Source organism: Equus quagga, chromosome 5 (genome assembly GCF_021613505.1).
Source record: "Equus quagga isolate Etosha38 chromosome 5, UCLA_HA_Equagga_1.0, whole genome shotgun sequence".
Taxonomy (NCBI): Eukaryota; Metazoa; Chordata; class Mammalia; order Perissodactyla; family Equidae; genus Equus; species Equus quagga.
The window spans coordinates 90,684,054-90,702,291 of record NC_060271.1 but is presented as its reverse complement, the minus strand read 5'-3'; the positions used below and the strand labels follow the sequence as shown (position 1 = coordinate 90,702,291).

Below are 18,238 nucleotides of genomic sequence, written 5' to 3'. Positions count from 1 at the left end.
TAAACTAGTGTTATAAACGATTATTTTTAGTTAAGAGAAGCCCCAGGAAAGATTAAAAAAATGGATATAAAGACATTCCAGTTCTTGATCTTATCTTTTTCTCATCTCAACCTTTAGAGAGTCTTGCTGGAAGAACACAAGGAAAGGCAGGAAGGCTTCTTACAGATCTTTGAGACCTCCTTCCACTCAAATCCCAGGGGAGCTAGAACGCTATACCTCTGTGGTTCAAAAAGTCTTTGGACCAGTAAAGGGGCCTTTATCTGCCAACATTTCAAACATATTCAATCAAATATTGATCTAGAAAATCAGCTACTTTTTCCTCTAGCAAAGAAATTAAATTAGTACTACCTACTGAAGGCCTATACATGGTCCTCGGGAAGATAATGATGGTACCCTAGGCTATTCCTAGGATCAAAAGTTTATATGGACACCAAACTGATTTAACATTTTCTGTAATGCATGGAGACAAAAGGGTGAAAGATCTGCTTGCCAATAGTAATGTGCTGGAGATTATCTCATGTGGCGAGTCCTTGCATCAAGAAGCCAGGTTATGGTTTTCAAATCCATCTCATCTCTGAAAATAAAAGGAACGGAACGTGGCCTATTTCACCTCACTGAAAGGTTTTCATCACCAGAAATATCTGATGGCTCTTATTCAAGTTGACAGTAGCACATGTGTCTCTGACTCATAAACAGTCCTTCTCTCTATTGTGTCCTGTTTCCAAGAAGTTCCCGATGTGATGTTATTAAAGAACAGGAGGCCTGTCTGCCTATTCTTCCGTAAATATGAGGACATCAGAAAATGAGAAAAAGCTTCCTACATTCTAAAATCATTTGGAATTTCAAGCTTAATTTATGAAATCATGTGTTCAAGTTGAGATACGATATAAAAGATAATCTTTAGCCTTCACATACTATAAAACTGAGAGCACAATTTTAATGAGAAAATTTAGGTTGCAGAGAAGCTTTTCCTTTCCAATAGTACCTATAATTTATTTATTAGTTACCTTTATACTCTTAAAAGCTTATTTTTCTTGCGATGTCTTTGAATTTACTTAATCAAGGAAACAAGAATGGATTATATACCTTACAAATTGTACACACTCAAAAATTTTCAAGAATTAGTAAACCTAGGAAAATAAAACATCAATCTTTCTTCTTTGAACCTTAAGTATGGTAGCAGTGGCCATCAGTATTGTGAAACTAATTACAAGGCAGCATTGTAGAGACTAATCAAGTGAACAACCACTTTACTCAGTAAAAATAATGCTTTCCAGGCTATGGGATTGTTGTTTGACACAAAGTTTAGATTCTTAGGTAAGATGAGGCATATTTTGGAAATCTGGCGCTAACTTTGGGTTTTTAATGGCACCAACCCTTTATTAGGAAGATTATTTCAAACACTGTAACCATGAAGTCACTCAGGTAACTGTTTTGACAGAATTGACTGATGATGCAACCAAACTATTTCTCTGAATTGACTTATTTTCAGTTTCATGGCAATGCAGTCAGAGAATTATGGAAAGAAATAGCGTTCTTGAGCAACTATGACATGTCGGTCATTTTGCTAAGTGACAAGAATATAATGATGACCAAAAATAGCCTGCTCTCAAATCATTGCATAATAAACATAACACTAATTCTGTGCTAAGAGATGTGAAAGAGAGGTACAGACATTTGTTAGGCATCTGGTTTGTGGAGAGCATTTTGTCTATTACATAAATCAATATAGAATCTTGTTTGAAGGCTAAAAAGATTCGTTGCAAGTTTAAGAAATAAGGAAATCTGACTTAGGCTTCATACAAAAAATATATATATAAGAAGAGTTCAGTTTATGGCAAACTTAGCAGGAGAATATGGTATAATGTGACTTTCAAAATAACTCAAGCAGTTTTAGGATGATTAACAGAAGCCTAGAGTATAGATTAAGGAAGGAAAAAGGTTTCTGCATATTTGACACCAGTCACATGCTTTAGGCTTCTTTTCTGGGAAGTCCAACTTAAAAGGGATATTGAAAATCTGGTGGTGTCCCGAGAAGCTGAATTCATACGACAAAAGGTCCAGAACCCACGTCTACAAGAAGCATTTGAATAAAGTGAGATGCTTGGCAAAGAGAAGACAAGGGAGATTATGATAGTGTCTTTAAATAATTAATATGCTGTCATGGAAGATGAATTAGATAATGTTGTATAGCCATTCGTGACAGATCTTAGACCAACCAAAGGGTGGAAGTTACAAGATTAGGTTTAACGTTAATGATGAACCTTTCAACAATAAATGCTAGTTGAAAATGTAATGAGCCCCTTTGTGAGGTATGGATTCTGTGGCATTATAAATGTTCAAATAGTGGCTTGAATAAAGCATTTTTCAGGAATGCTATGGAAAGATTTCTTAAATTTATGGAGACAGTGTACCAAATGTTTTCTAAGGTGTCTCAACTCTGAATTGTTATGATTTATTATTATAATTGCTAGAAAAGTCCATATTCTAGAATGCTGAAATGTAAATTTTTCATCCTTTCTGCAGAAATTCGTGAAGGTCTATCACTGTGGGAGCAGAAGTCTCTGATCTCAAGATCTTGCAGTCTAGTAGAGACAATAAGCATTTGAAAACAAAGAAGTGACTCAGGAGGAAATTAATGCTGTTATGCAGTTACATGCAAAGTTCTCTGAAAAAAACCTAATGGTATTCAATCCTGATGGAGATGGTAATGAGAGAGAAATAGAAAAGCTTAACAGAGAAGGCAGGAGATAATTTTTCCTGTTTTTATTGTCTTTTGGGAGTAGGAATGAAAAGTAAAAAGGATCAATAACCCAAAGCAAAGAGCACATCTTATTACCTTCCACCAAGGTACTTCAGTTTACTCTGGGCAATACTCATACAAGATTAGTAAAGTATGGTTCTGCATCTGTCCGATATTGGCATTACAGAGGATAGAGATGTGGGGCATAGGCCCTGCTACAGAGTCAAATATACAAGTTATAGTGTTTATATACCCATGTTGAATATAATATGCTTTATTAATATAAAAAATTGTGTGGCTCCTAACACTTACATAACTTTTACACCAAAAGCATTTTATTTATTTTTATTAAATGTCTTTACCTGGAGATCTGAAATTTCCTTTTTCTATAGTGGCTTTAAAAAAAATAAAGCTTTATTGAAATTCGATTCAGATACCATACAATTCACCCATTTAAAGTGCATAGTTCAATTGCCTTTAGTGTATTCACAGATATGTGCAAATATTACCATCGGTAATTTTAGAACATTTTCATCATCTCGAACTCCATTCTCTTTAGCTATGACCCTCTATCCTCCCATCCCCCTTAGCCCTAAGCAACCACCAATCAACTCTTTATAGATTTGCCTATTCTGTACATTTCATGTAAATGGAATCATATAATATGTGGTATTTTATGACTGGCTTTTTTCACTTAACATAAAATTTTCAAGGTTCATCCATGTTGTAGCCAGTATGCATACTTCATTCCCTTTTATGGTGAATAATGTTCCACTGTATGAATATTCCACATTTTGTTTATTGATTCATCAGTTGATGGGCATTTGAGCTGTTTCCACCTTTTGGTTATTATGAATAGTGCTGCTATAAACCCTGTGTGCAAGTTTTTGTGTGGACTTATATTTCCATTTGTCTCAGGTATATAATTGGGAGTGGAAGTACTGGATCATATGGTAATTCAATGTTTAACTGTTTGAGAACCTGTCAGACTGTTTTCCAAAGTGGCCGCCCCATTTTACATTCCCACTAACAGTGTCTGAGGGTTCCAATTTCTCCACATCTTTGTCAATACTTATTATTACCTGACTTTTTGATTCTTGCTATCTTAGTGAGTGTGATGTGGTATCTCACTGTGGTTTTGACTTGCACTTCCCGCAAGACAAATGATGTCAAGCATCTTTTCATGTAATTATTGGCCATTTGTATATCTTCTTTGCAGAAATGTCTATTCAGACTCTTTGCCCATTTTTAAAATTTAGTTATTTGGCTTTATATTATTCATTGTAAGAGTTCTTTATATATTCTAGGTAAAAATTTCATCAGCTATATGTTTTGTAAATACCTCCTGCCATTCTGTGAGTTGTCTTTTCAGTTTCTTGATAGCATCCTTTGAAACACAAGAGTTTTTAATTTTGGTGAAGTCCAATCTATTTTTCTTTTGTTACTTGTGCCTTTGTGTTGTATCTAAGAATCTATTGCCAGATCTGAAGTTATGAAGATTTATTCCTGTGCTTTCTTCTAAGAATTTTATAGTTTTAGCTCTTACGTTTAGGTCTTTGGTCCATTTTGTGTTAATGTTCATATATGGTGTGAGGTAAGGGTCCAACTTCATTCTTTTGCAAGTGGCTATGTAGTTGTCCCAGCACAATTTGTTGAAATGACTATTCTTTCCCCAGTAAATGGTCTTTGTCAAAAATAAGTTGTGCGTAGATACATGGATTTACTTCTGGATTGACAATTCTATTCCATTGATCTATATGTTTATCCTTGTGCCAGTACCATACTCTGTTGATTATTTACTTTGTAGTAAGTGTTGAAATCTGGAACTGTATGTCCTCCAACTTTGTTCTTCTTTTTCAAGACTTTTTGTCTACTCTGGGGCCCATGCAATTCCCTAAAAGTTTTAGAATCAGCTTGTTAATTTATATAAAGAAAGCCACTGAGATTCTGATAAGGATTGTGTTAAATCCATAGATCCGTGTTGGCAGTATTGCCATCTTAGCAATATTACATCTTGCAATCCATGAATATGAGATGTTTTCCCATCGATTTAGATCTTCTTTAATATCTTTCAACAATGCCTTGTAGTTTTCAGAGTCTAAGCTTTACACCTCTTTTGTTAAATTTATTTGCAAGTATCTTATTCTTTTTGGTGTTATCTTAAATGGAATTGTCTTTTTAATTTCATTTTCAGATAGTTCATTGCAAGTGTATAGAAACACAATTGAATTTTGTATGTTGATCTTATATCCTGCAACCTTGCTGAACTCATTTATTAGTTCTAATAATTTTAAGTAAGTTCCTTAAGATTTTCTATATACAAGATGGTATTATCTGCAAATAGAAATATTTTTACTTCCTGCTTTCCCATATCGATGCCTCTATTGTGGCTTATTAAAAAACAATCTATAATAGAGAAGAAAAAAGTAAAGGTACCATGCTGAAATGTGCATATTTAGGTTGCCATGAACTCACATTGGAAGAATATTATTTCAACTAAAAATGACTAAGTTTTACAACACTTACTTTGTACCAGGTGCTTTACACTTATTAGCTTATTTAATAATCACAACATCCCTATGAAACTACTGTTTCTTATTTTATAGATGAGGGTGCTGAGGCACATAAATGTAAATGGTCTCACAGGCCATAAGTGGCAAAGTTGGAGTTATGGAGTTCATGATGACAGCTAACAGTTGAATGGCACTGCACAACTTACAAAGAATTTTCAAGTAATTCATATTTCAGTTAGTCCTCAACATAACTAAATGGAAAACATGTCACCATTTACCAATGATGAAACTGATGCTCAGAGATATTAAATGATTTGGAAAAGGTCCAGAATTAATAAGACAAACCAGAATTGATGATCATAACTTTTGACTGAGGCTTTATTTACTGTATCAAAGTTATACTTTTGAAATCATTTTCTACATATTGGAAAGGGAAAATTTTCTGAAGCAGCCCAATGGCTTTTATACAGGGTAAAAAATATTGCTAACTATTTTAGTTGGGGTCCTCTGGATGCGTGGGACAGAAAGCTATTCTGGCTAATCTAAGCAAAAAAAAGGGGGGGAGTTTATTGGAAGTGTTTAGGGCAGCTTCTGGAACTGGAGGAAAAGCATGATTATCAAGCCTTGGAAAGTCATATTCCAGAGCAGACATGGGGATCTGGTTTACAGGAACTAGCGAACACTTCTTTCAGGGCTCTGTGATCAAGAGGAATCAGATCCAGCTATTTTCTATTCTGGTGACACTCGACTCAAGATTCTAATTCCAAGAAGAGTCTAATTTGATTGACCTAGCTTGGTCCTTAGGCTCACTCATTGGCTTCCAAGTCCCATGGAGACTAAGTTCAATGGAGGGTGACAAAGAATTGGGGTACTGTTTTCACGATGAGGAAATGGACTCTGTACCAACCTAGCTCTTCTATTTATTTATGCTAATGTGTGCAGCCACTTTTCTTTCCTCTATCATAGGTCACAAATCTCTAATACAGGAAAAGTAAAAAGTGATCAGTAGGCATGTTTTAGAAATTTAAACTTTTAAAGGATTCCTTGAGATTCATATAGGAAAAGTATTTCATGAATAAGAATCCTACACTTATGGCATCTTGTCTTATAGTCTCCCCCAAGGTACTATATATAATAATATATATATAATATATTATATGAAGTATGTATATCATGTATTACATGTGCATATTGATATGTATATAACACGTACACAGGTATACACATGTGCATACATATACACATGCAATATATATATACACATATATGGACACAATAAAGAAATGAAATGATAATTTATTTAGCATCCACAAAGGAGTAAATGAATTTCTCCACTTTTAGTGCAAAAAAAGTATACTCATTATCAATTTACTTTGATTTCTATTTTTCACTTTTATCCTCACCTCAGGAAATAGAATATGGTTATATTATGGGAAAATCATTGTGAGTGCACTCTAGGTTCAATAGTTTATCAGCATAAAAATGTGCCTTAGCACAACAAAAGCTTTTCCTACAGGTATGACCAACGTTGTAAATTGCCTTCATTGCTTCATGCAGAAATGTGCTATGGACTGCTTAATTATAATTTTTTCCCATTAGTTTTGTTTTTCTTCATTATCATGCCCTCACTGTAAGGTTCTATAATGCAACTTACAAAAGAAAAGCCACAAGATGCTGGGGATAAAATGAGAAAAAATCAAGAGGAGGTAGAGAGACAGGTAAATGAAATTATTATCATGAATTGTGCATTGTGAGATTTCTGCACTGTACTTTTATATACAAAGGAAAAGAGCAATTTTAAAAGCTGCATTTTAACTGTGGTGAAAGAGCAGTTTAATTGGTTATAAGTAAGCGTACATGACACGGTACAGTTGGGTCGCCCGTGGTGAAATCAATTTACATTCCAGCGTTTCTTAAGAAAGACATTTCTTTTTCTGGATGGGCACTTCAATGGTTTATCAGGAAAGATATTTGTGAATTTGGCTGCAGAAGATGTAGAGCGGCCAGTGAGCAAGGTACAAAGGATGTGGGCTGTAATAAATAGGAATTCCGGAGGATTTTGCAGGTAGAGTTGAGCAGTGACACCTGCTCTCTTCCCTGCTGCCACAGCATGGAATATGAGTTTTGCACTGCCATGTCACATTGGCCCGTGATAAACAAAGCTATTTATTTTATAAGAAACAATAGCAACATGATATGACAACTTGAGCTGGCCCAGTGCAATTCAATTGTGTTATTTTCTGATAACAGGAGTATAGCTTGTGTCATCGCTGTGTATCACTTTGTGTAAATTTGGTGGTTTTTTCTCAAGCCTAAAAGACAAATCCAGCTTTTATTGCTTTTATTATCTTTGAGAAGTTACATACCAAGAGATGCTGCTTCTTGCATTAAACTGACATTAAAAAATGATATAAAGAGATGAATTAAGAATTAATATGATTGCAGTCTATAATAAATAATTAGTCTGCTTTCAGATGATAAAATTGTCTACCACTTGGCTTCTTGTCTTTTTTTGGGGAGGGTGGCGCGCAGGTCTACATCCAAAGAACAGTAGTCTCTGGCTCTATTCTTTCTTTCAAAACTCCTATCAGCAGAGGGGCTGGCCCCGTGGCCAAGTGGTTGAGGTCGCGCACTCCGCTGCAGGCGGCCCAGTGTTTCGTTGGTTCGAATCCTGGGCGCGGACATGGCACTGCTCATCAGACCACGCTGAGGCAGCGTCCCACATGCCACAGCTGGAAGGACCCACAACGAAGAATATACAACTATTTACGGGGGGCTTTGGGGAGAAAAAGGAAAAAATAAAATCTTTAAAAAAAAAAAAATCTCCTATCAGCAGAGATGCTTCTGTGTTAGATAATCTAGAATAGGAATTTATACAAAAAGTACAGAAGGCTTTCATTTTTCCATGAAAATTACAAATAAACACACCTAGATTTTCAAATATAAAAGGATGCATTTAAATTTCACACAACAAAGTTTTTAAATTATTTTACTGTGCAGTTTTCATGATAGAAAAGTAGAATTTATCAGAAAAGAACTTCCTATGTTTTAATCTGTTTTCCCCACCTGCAGAAAAGTACAAGCACGTATACTAGACTTTGAAAGTATTACAGCATATTTATTTCATTTTCAAATTCTGCTATAAATTCCCCATGCCCCTCTATTGAGAAACCCCAGGTGCCCATAAAACCCAGGGAATATCCATGTCTTTGATATTAACAAACCTTGCATGTTAAGCACACAAAACAGTGACAGAAACTTGAAGAGCAGAAATAAAACAACACAAAGCAAATCTGTTTTTGCTGATTGTTTGACAATTAACATTTCTTTTTCTTTTTTTCTTTTCAGGAGCCTCATTGAAAAAAATGACATGTGAGCAAAGATGAAGGAGGGGAAGGGCTTCTATCCTTCCTCCCCCAGAGCTGTCTCCTTTCTTGGGTCTATTTCAGTTCCCAGATTCAAATCTACATTTCTCTGTGAAATACCTTCAACTTTTGTAAGTAGAAGCAGACTTTCATCAGGATGTCAGCACCACTAGATTACCAATATGCACTAGCAGCATAGAAACAGACTTTAACTAATTAGCATGAAATCTTCTTCTAATTAAAAACAACAACAATGACAACCAACAAAAATCTGTAGTCTGGTTTTCTGGGCACTGGATTTGGACAGGGAGCAAAATGGTGAGCGTTGCTGATAGATGCCAGGTCCTGATTTTGGAACCCAGTAGCATGCAGAGCGGCATCCACCCTTATAATGAGGTGGCTGGTTGGCAAAAGGAAGGGACGTTAATCTGAGTTTGTGGAAGCATTTTTTAGGAATTCATGTTTCCCTCCCATTCGTTTGTCCTAGAGGTGACAAATATTGGATGGTGTGGTCCTGAAGGGACCAGTTTCAACAGGACCAGCTGCAATGGCCACGCCGATTATCTGGAGGAAACTGAGGCTCTGCACAAGTTTACTCCATGGGCAGCAAAGGGCTTGGGCTTAATGAAGAGAATTTATGTCTATGTTCTCATTCTAGCCCTTCTGAGTCTCTCTCTCTCTCTTTCTGTCTTCTTCGCCTCTTCTCTAAACTCATCAAGGACTCTGCTTGTTCACATTAATTTAACTCTTCTCTTCAGCATTTCCCACCTCTCCTTCTTGACTGGATGTTCCAGGTTAGTTTCTAAATAGGCTGCAATATCACTCATATATGTGTGTGTGTGTGTGTGTGTGTGTGTGTATTTTCCATTTGTCAGGTTCCTGTGTTTATTCACCTGTTTCCAGGATCTTGTGACTTGTTCTTTTATTTATTTATTTTCCTTTTGACCCCCTTCACCCATTTCTCCCAACCCCCAACCCTGCCTCTGGCAACTACCAATCTGTTCTCTGTATCTATGAACTTGTGTGTTTTTTTAGATTTTACATACAAAAGATCTAATATGGTATTTGTCTTTCTCTGTCTGACATTTCACTGAGCATAATGCCTTTGAGGTCTCTCCAGGTCTTGCAAATGACAAGATTTCATTCGTTTTTATAGAGGAATAATATTCCATTATATGTATATGATATTGTAATACATATATAATTCTTATATATATTTACATTCCCATCAACAGTACACAAGGGTTCCCTTTTCTCCACATCTTCACCAATATTTGTTATTTCTCGTCTTTTTGATAATAGCCATTCTAACAGGTGAGAAGTGTTATTTCATTGTGATTTTGATTTGCATTTTCCTGATGATTAGTGATGTTGAGCATCTTTTCATTTACCTATTGGCCATGTGCATATCTTCTTTAAAAAATGTCTATTCAGAAATTTCAAAATCTGAAATCTTCTGTCCATTTTTAAATTAGATTTTTTTGATATTGAACTGTGTGAATTCTTTATATATTTTGAATATTAACCCCTTAACAGATATTTGCAAATATCTTCTCCCAGTCTGTAGGTTGTCTTTTTATTTTGTTGATGGTTTTCCTTTGCTGTGCAGAAGATTTTTAGTTTGATGTAGTCCCACTTAGTTGTTTTTGCTTTTGTTGCTTTTGCTTTTGGTGTCAGATTCAAAACATTATCGCCAAGACCTATGTCAAGGAGCTTATCACCCATGTTTTCTTCTCAACAACTTTTCCAATCATCATAATCTAGTCATGAGTGGTGATGAACTTCGCAATTGAGTTTTGAGCATGATATTGCCTTTTTGTTTTCTGTTGTCTTTTTTAGTAATATACATTCATCCTTTAGGGCTTTAGTTTTAGGCATTCTTTTCTTTCTGAGATTACTTATACCCACTCGTGATCACTTCCCTTGATTTATGCTGGGTTGAAATTTCTTCCTCTAACTACCACACACTGTATGACTAGGCCAGAGTTGTAGTGACAGAGGGTAAGGAAACATGAAATAAGAAGCAAAATCTAAAACAAAACGATGACAATAAAAACTAGCCCCTGTGGCAACATCCTTCATTCGGGGAGAGGTACTTGAGTGGAGGAGGTGGTATGGCTAAAGGTGAGAAGGTGGTTCCTATTGTCCTTCCTTTGATACAGGTAAACCGGGGATGAATATCACAGTCTGGTTGATGTGTCAGTTCACATTCATCTCACAGGCTCACTAATGACAGGTGAGCCTGTCATTTGGTCTCCACTCCTTAAGTCAGAGGGCTTCCCGTAACACCTCACTCAGGGTGTTGAAAGGTGGAGCTATGAAAATCTGCTAAGCATGACTTCTCCACTACCATGCCTCTGGGATGGGGGTGAGGTGTAAAGGGGCAAAAGAGAGAGAGAGAGAGATTCCCTTCTTCACATCCCAGTCCAAGGGAAGAGGGTGCCACATTGTAAGGAATTTATAGCCTTGAGACATACATTTTACTTTCTCCTGAGGCTTCTGTGAGACAAAAGGATACCTATTCGCAACTGTGGAGAAGTAACACTGGTGACTAGGAGACCAGTTGCTCAGATTAAATGAGATGATGGACATGGTATTTGTCTTATGGCAAGAGAATAAATAATGGCTCTTATTTTAAGGGGACAGATTATGTGATTTCTAAGGTTCTTTTTAGCTCTGTCTTATAGTGTTGTGACTTAGTTCAATGAGAGAGAGAGTGAGAGAGAATGTGTGTGTGTGAGATAAGAAAAGTATGCAAAGCTTAAAAAGAAAAGAATAATGAAAATCAGAAAAATGTGGAATATGAGTTATTTGTAGGCACCACAGTTCTAGGTCCATCTCTGTTACTAGCCAACTCTACGACCCTTAACCTCTCTGTTCCTTTCCTCATCTATTGAATATGAAATGGAAATAATATCTGCTCTGCTCCTGTCATTCGTTATTGTAAGGCTCAACAAAAAAATAAAGAGCCTCAGATGAAAGTGGTGTACTGTAAAGCACCATCATTTATAAGCCTCTTCAATTTGCATTCAAGCAAAAGTCCCTCACTTGCTGCACATACTATTTTCCCTTAACTTGACTTCTGTTACTGAAACTTCTTTCCCCAAAGCTGAAATAGCGCTCGGGAACTTCTATCATCCATTTATTCACTTATTCATTCAACAACTGCTTATCGGCAACCACATTCTACGAAGCACTGTGATGGGTGAGGGGATACACAGAAGAAAAGATCACATTCTTGTCCTCAAGAAAGTTATTTCACAACCAGGCAAAATATGAACATTGATGAAATGAAATGGGGTGACAGCAGAAGGAAGGTGGCTATAAACTGCAACGGGAGCCACGAGAAAGAAGCGCCTAAGTATGAGTAAGGAAATCCGGAAAATCTTCTCAGAGGAGGAAACAATTGAATTGACTCTTAAAGGACGTGTTGAAATTTGCCTGTGGTCAGAGATGAAGAAGAACTTTCATGGAACAGGACTACTATGTGCTAAGGAGGTGTGAAAAGCACAGCCCATTCAAGGAAGAGCCCTTATGTACTATGGCCTAAAAGAACGGAGAGTATGAGGAGGGTAATAGGCAACACTAGAGACTCTGGCAAAACCTTGTCAAGGAGAACCTTCCATGGATAGGAATTTGAACCTTATCCAGTAGGTGATGTGTTGAAATTGTTGAATGTTAGGTAGCAATATGATTGAATGTGCTACTTGGAAAACTAACTTTGGGGATATAATTACTAGAAATAATGAGTGAAGAATAAAAACTCTGTATGAAAGGTATTCAAGGAACATAGGATGTGTTTTTCTTAAGGAAGAAAAGAGAGTAATATTGTCCTAAAGTAGTTGTTTAGAGATTGTTTAAAGGTTGTTCTAGAATGAGAAAGAGGGCAGTGAAGGACAAAAACCTGAATGGGAGACCCAACCAACTGACCCTTGGCCACCGGCTCCGCAACCAGCTTGGTGCACTGAGCAAGCAAGTGCCTTCTCTGCACCAGGGAAGCCCCACCTACCTGAAGCCAAGATGTCTAGCAAGTGGGCCAAGGCCAAGACCAACAAGAAGCAGCCACAGCAGGCCACCTCCAATGTCTTTGCAATGTTTGACCAGTCCCAGATCCAGGAGATTGAGGAGGCCTTCAACATGATCATCCAGAACTGAGATGGCTTCATTGACAAGGAGGACTTGGATGACATGCTGGCCTCGATGGGGAAGAACTCCATGGATGAGTACCTGGAAGGCATGATGAGCGAGCTCCTGAGGCCCATCCATCTCACCGTGTTCCTTACCATGTTTGGCACAGACCCCAAGGAAGTGATCCACAATGCCTTCACCTGCTACCTCGAGAAGGCCTCAGGTTTTATCCATGAGGACCACCTTCAGGAGATGCTCACCACCATGGGTGACAGCTTCACAGACAATGAGGTGCATGAGATGCATTGCGAGGCACCCATTGATAAGAAAGGCAACTTCAACTATGTAGAGTTCACCCACATCCTCAAACACGCTGTCAAGGAAAAAGATAACTAAGCCACTCCCCCACCATGCCCAGCCCCTGTCCCAGTCATTTGCTCCCCACACACACCATCTGTGCCAGCTCCAGCCCACGACTCCACAGGACCCTCTCAGGGGATCCTCCTTCTGAGGGGTTGTGGGCCCAGCTCCTAGTGGAGGAAATGCAAGGAGAGAATGCAGTGCCAGGCAAGGGGCACACAGCCAATGTAACACAGGTGACTCTGCAAGAAAAGACATCTTCTAGGGAGCTGGGCTAGAGGGCTGGACCTGGAGGACCAAGGGAAAGCTCCTCAAGAGAGCCCAGACCTCAGCTGTTGCCTGCCCATTTCCAGGCTGCTCCACAAAGGAAGGGCCCCGTGTCCTGGTCTGAGACATCCCTTCACCTGCACCCCCGTGCAGACCATGAAAGCCCTTTCCCAGCCACTGCCACAAACACACAAACCTCACCAAAGTCCCTTCTCAGGGGACAGGATGCCAAGTCCCCTCCTCTACACCCTGCCCAGCCACCAGAACACACCCCACCCCACCAGGTGTGTGCTCAAGAAGATGCAGGTAGGGTGGCAGAATCTCTAATAGAAGGCTGAGCGCTGAAAAAAACCAAAAAACCAAAAAAACCACCCTGAATGGATTGGCAAAGTTGTAGTCTATGGAAAAAAAGAAAAGAGAAAAAAGGAGAGAGAGAGAATCTTACTTCCTTTGGTCAAGTTGGCTAAGATTGGATGGATTTATTATAGGGTTTTAAAATGAGCTTCAATATCAATAGTGTACTGAGACAAAACTGGGGTTTATTTTTCTCTTAAAAGAACACAGTTTCTTAGATAATTGATCTACTCTTAATAAAAGATTATAAAAGGTTTTCCTTTGCTTTTTGAGCAATACTTGTAGGAAACAAAGGTTCTGTGTCTTCATGTTGTACTTTATATTGTCTTCATCATGTCTTTGATTATTTAAGAGAATCAAAGCTTCTCAATGTGAAACAAGGTAAGTTTTTTTCACAATCATGTTACCACCTATACTTAGTCAAAAATAATTTATTGTCACTTTGGTTGAATAGATAATTAAGTATGGTTTCATAGTGATCTGTGATCCTATTTAATCAATTGTTCAAACTTTTTGTCTTTTTTGACAACTTTTGATATTTTATCTTCCCAAAATCAAATCCTAAATAAAATCTTGATCTCAAACTGACTTGCAGATTTCCCAGAGAGCCCCTGGAAAATATCAAAGGAATTGTTCTTTCACCTTGTAAAAAGGAAGATATTAGAAAAGTAATTAGGTTTATTTCATATGTTTAAATGCATAAAAAACATTGTCAAATAAGAAGACATACTTAAGCTTCCCTAGGTTGTGTTTGTATGGGTAATGTTGTTAATATAAGTATTTCAAAGTTGTGTAAAATTCATCAGTGTCCTAGCTGTCCATGATATCTCCTGATATGATGTTATCTGTCACAATTCCAATTATTATCTTAAAATGTTTTTTGTCACAGAAACAGTAAAATTTCCTTGTCAATTGCGTTATTTTTATAATGAACTCTCATAAAATCTTTAACAACAGGCATTTTATGTCTTTTACCATTCACAAACACTTATTGTTTTATTCTAATGCTTTCCTGAAAGCTTTTCCAATCAGCAACAAGCAAGAACGCTTCATCCTCAACAAAGGGATTGTCTCAGAGACCCATGGAAAGAATTATGACAGATACTCTGGGAAACAGGCTTCTGATGGTTTTGCTTAAGTGACTTTGAGATCATACCACTAGAGTGAGTAAGGATTTCCAGAACTCTAGTGGAAAAGCTGGTGGGTTCATAAACTGCTAACCCAAGACCAAGCAGAACAAGAATTAATAACAAGGGACCAATGAACTGATGAAAAATGATTATGATTTTTATGGTCTTTTGTTTGGAGCATTGCTAGTTCTTTAATATTCTATTTTCTGGATTTAAGGAATCCCTTTCTGTTTTCTCTTAAGCTATCTATAACTCACAACAATTCAGTAGACTATACCTTTCTAAACAAAAATGAAACACTTTTATTTTCCTCCCTACCTGATCCCTCCAGAATCCAGAAACTCTTATTGAGTATTCTTATTTTCATAGCAATATAGTTACTTGCATAAGTTCAATAAGTATCTGTTCTCCTGACGCGGGACATAATTGGGAAAATTGTTTATATTACCAAGGCTTGGACTGGAGTGTCATATTTGAGAATGATGTGCATAGAATCAGATATGAGCAGGCAGTTTTAAGGAACTAAGGTTGACTTTATGGAACCAATAATTGCAAAGCCTTCTTGGCACAACCAGCCTGGTATCCAACTTGCAGGGTTCCCAGTATTACAGATGAGGTAAGTTCTTGGCAGACCCAGGAAACTTACGCTATTTTGGGAACTCCAAAAAGAGAGAAATTCACCCAAATCTATAGTCACTGCAGGTGAAATCTGGTGGCAAGTTCTTAGCTTGGCATCCTAACCTTAAGAGAATTTTAAAAGTCCAATCTGAGATTCCTTATAAAAGTTCCACCAAAGCAAACTTAAAAAGGTATATGTGGTTAATTGTCATTCTTGCTACACTTACGTAAATGATCAGGCCAAGTTTAAGGAGACTAAACTTATTTTGTAAACAAGAGTTATTTTACTTTGATTATATTTGATCAAAATGGGGGTGATTATGGAGAGAAATTTTATGTTTCAATGGGAAACTATAACCCATCCTTGTGAGTTATCAGATTCTAGTCTTGTTCATTTTCTTTGTGTTATTTTTACCTGTTTGTAAACTGGATCCTGCCATCTTGCACATTTTGTCAGTAATTAATGTTTCCAATTTTTCTCCCACCCTCCTGACTTGGCATCACTGAGAACTGAAACTGTCCTTTTCCTGAATTCTGTAAGCTAAACTTGAATGACTTGAGATAACTTCAAAGGCTTTATCAGCAGTATGGGATGGTCAGAAAGTTCATTGACACTTGCGTCTTCCAATCTCTGCTCCAGGAAATGACCGTGACTGTGACATGACCACTACCATCTCACTTAAAACGCTTTGAGCCCAACAACTAGAAATCTTCTCAACTGACTGCCCTCTGGACTTAACAACAGGGTTTATAGTCTGGTCCAGCCATTCATCTTTGTTTCTTTCTCCCTTTGCAGACCTCCTGCCTCACAACTTCTAATCTGAGTCTCTCTCCACAGCAAGCAACCTAGCTTCTTTTTTTGGTCAAACTTCTAGGGAAGTTTACAGGGGAATTATGGAGAGCCACTTGGACCCCCAGAGTTGGTATAAAATTATTTTAAAGTGAAAACATTTGTGCTAAAAAGATCAGAAAGCACTCTTATCTGAACTTCTCTTATCTGACTAAAGCAGAGCCTCCAGAAAATAAAGCTGCCGATAACTCAAACTCTGAGGGAGTTTCCTGTGAATTCAGTGGCCATGGAGACAGACTGACCACTTCCATTAGCATCAAAAAGCTCACGAGGACTTCCCATTGAAACCTTAAACATCCTCCCCCCTCTGTTAAGTTTGGTATATAAACCTTTTATCTCTGGCTATTGAGTCAGTTACACATCACTTAGCGCTCCTGCGTGTATGCAGTGCACACATAAATAAACCCTGTCTTTTCTTCTGTTAATCTGTCTATTGTCAGTTAATTTGCAGGCCCCCAACCACTGGACACAAGTTGGAAGAGGAAAAGTTTTCCTCCCAACAGTGACACTGTGAATGATGAAATGTAGGTGGAAGTGTAACACAGGCCAAGCAGAACAGTTAGGACGTATAGAGCTTCAAATGAAAACACACATGATCTACAGTGAGGCAGGAGAAAAACATGGAGTGAAGTTAAACTACTGTCCAGAAATGGCTCCTCACGGTAGCTTTCCATGATTAATTCATCGTGATTGCTCTTCAGTCTTAGAGGCCCTATTTGTCATCATTCTTAGAGGGAATCCAGCTCTCACAGGTGAACTTAACTGTAAGGAAAAATCACTAGACTGATGTATAAAACTTAAGGGTCATGGTTAATTCATTATAAGATCCAGATACCCTAAGAATAAGCAATCCAATCCTAAGACTCAAGAGAAATGAAAACAAATGTCCACAAAAAGATTTGTACATAAATGTTCATAACAGACTTAATCCTAAGAGCACAAAACCCAAATGTTAGGTGGTATATCCATACAACAGAATACTAGTCAACAATAAATGAGTGAACTACTGATACAACAACATGGACAAATCTCAAAAACGCTATGCTGAGCTCAGGAAGTCAGACAAAAGAAGTCACATTATGTGGTTGCTTTCACGTGAAGTACTAGATCAGGCAAAACTAATCTATGGTGATAGAAATTTAAAAATGGTTGCTTAGACGGAAGGATGAACAATTGACTGGAAAGGTCCTTGTGGGAACTTTCTGGAATGATGGAAATGTCCTTTACCTTGATTAGAGAGGTGATCAAAGTTTTTATAGCTCGTGGAATTATGCACTTTAAAATCTGGGACTTCTAGAAAATATAAATTTGACCGCAATAAGAAGATCATGTCAAACAAACAAACATACACAAGGGGAAGAGATACCACTGTGGGGGGAATGTGAGAAAGCTGATAATGTTGGAGAATTGATTTGCAACTGAATTCAAAGTGTCAAAGAACAAAATGAAAGAACTGACAAGAGAAAAAGTAGGCAAATTAGAGCAGGAAAACGAGACAAAGAAAAGGAAACCCAAACCAAATATTGAAGAATTAGGTAACCAGAGGAGTTTGCATATTGTTCATTGTCCTAAGATTGTAAGCATGAGACACAGAATGTAATTAACTGGCCCCTAGGGTGCCAGAAGTGGCTGATGATTCCTGGCAGCGTCCATTTGGGGTCCCTGCTGATTTGCCTTTAGTGTCCTGATGACACTGTACAACATGACAGCAGCTGCTTGGAGTTGTAATAGATTCAGTCTGGGATGTGGTGTCCCTGAAACCACTGTGGCCTGGCTCTTGGCTGGAGGCATTGGGAGGGCTCACACTTCCAGAGGAGGTGCCCTGGAGTGACCACAGCACACTCAGCCTCGTTTAAGGTATAAAATGTCATTCTTCAGTCAGAGTCATGGCAGACTTGGCTGGAAGATTC

At 37.7% G+C, this 18,238-nt stretch overlaps 1 pseudogene; it reads left to right on the top strand.

The window, feature by feature from the left end:
• The first annotated feature begins 12,641 nt into the window (after positions 1-12,641).
• On the top strand, positions 12,642-13,145 carry LOC124240401 (myosin regulatory light chain 2, smooth muscle major isoform-like; annotated as a pseudogene).
• The last annotated feature ends 5,093 nt before the right edge of the window (positions 13,146-18,238 follow it).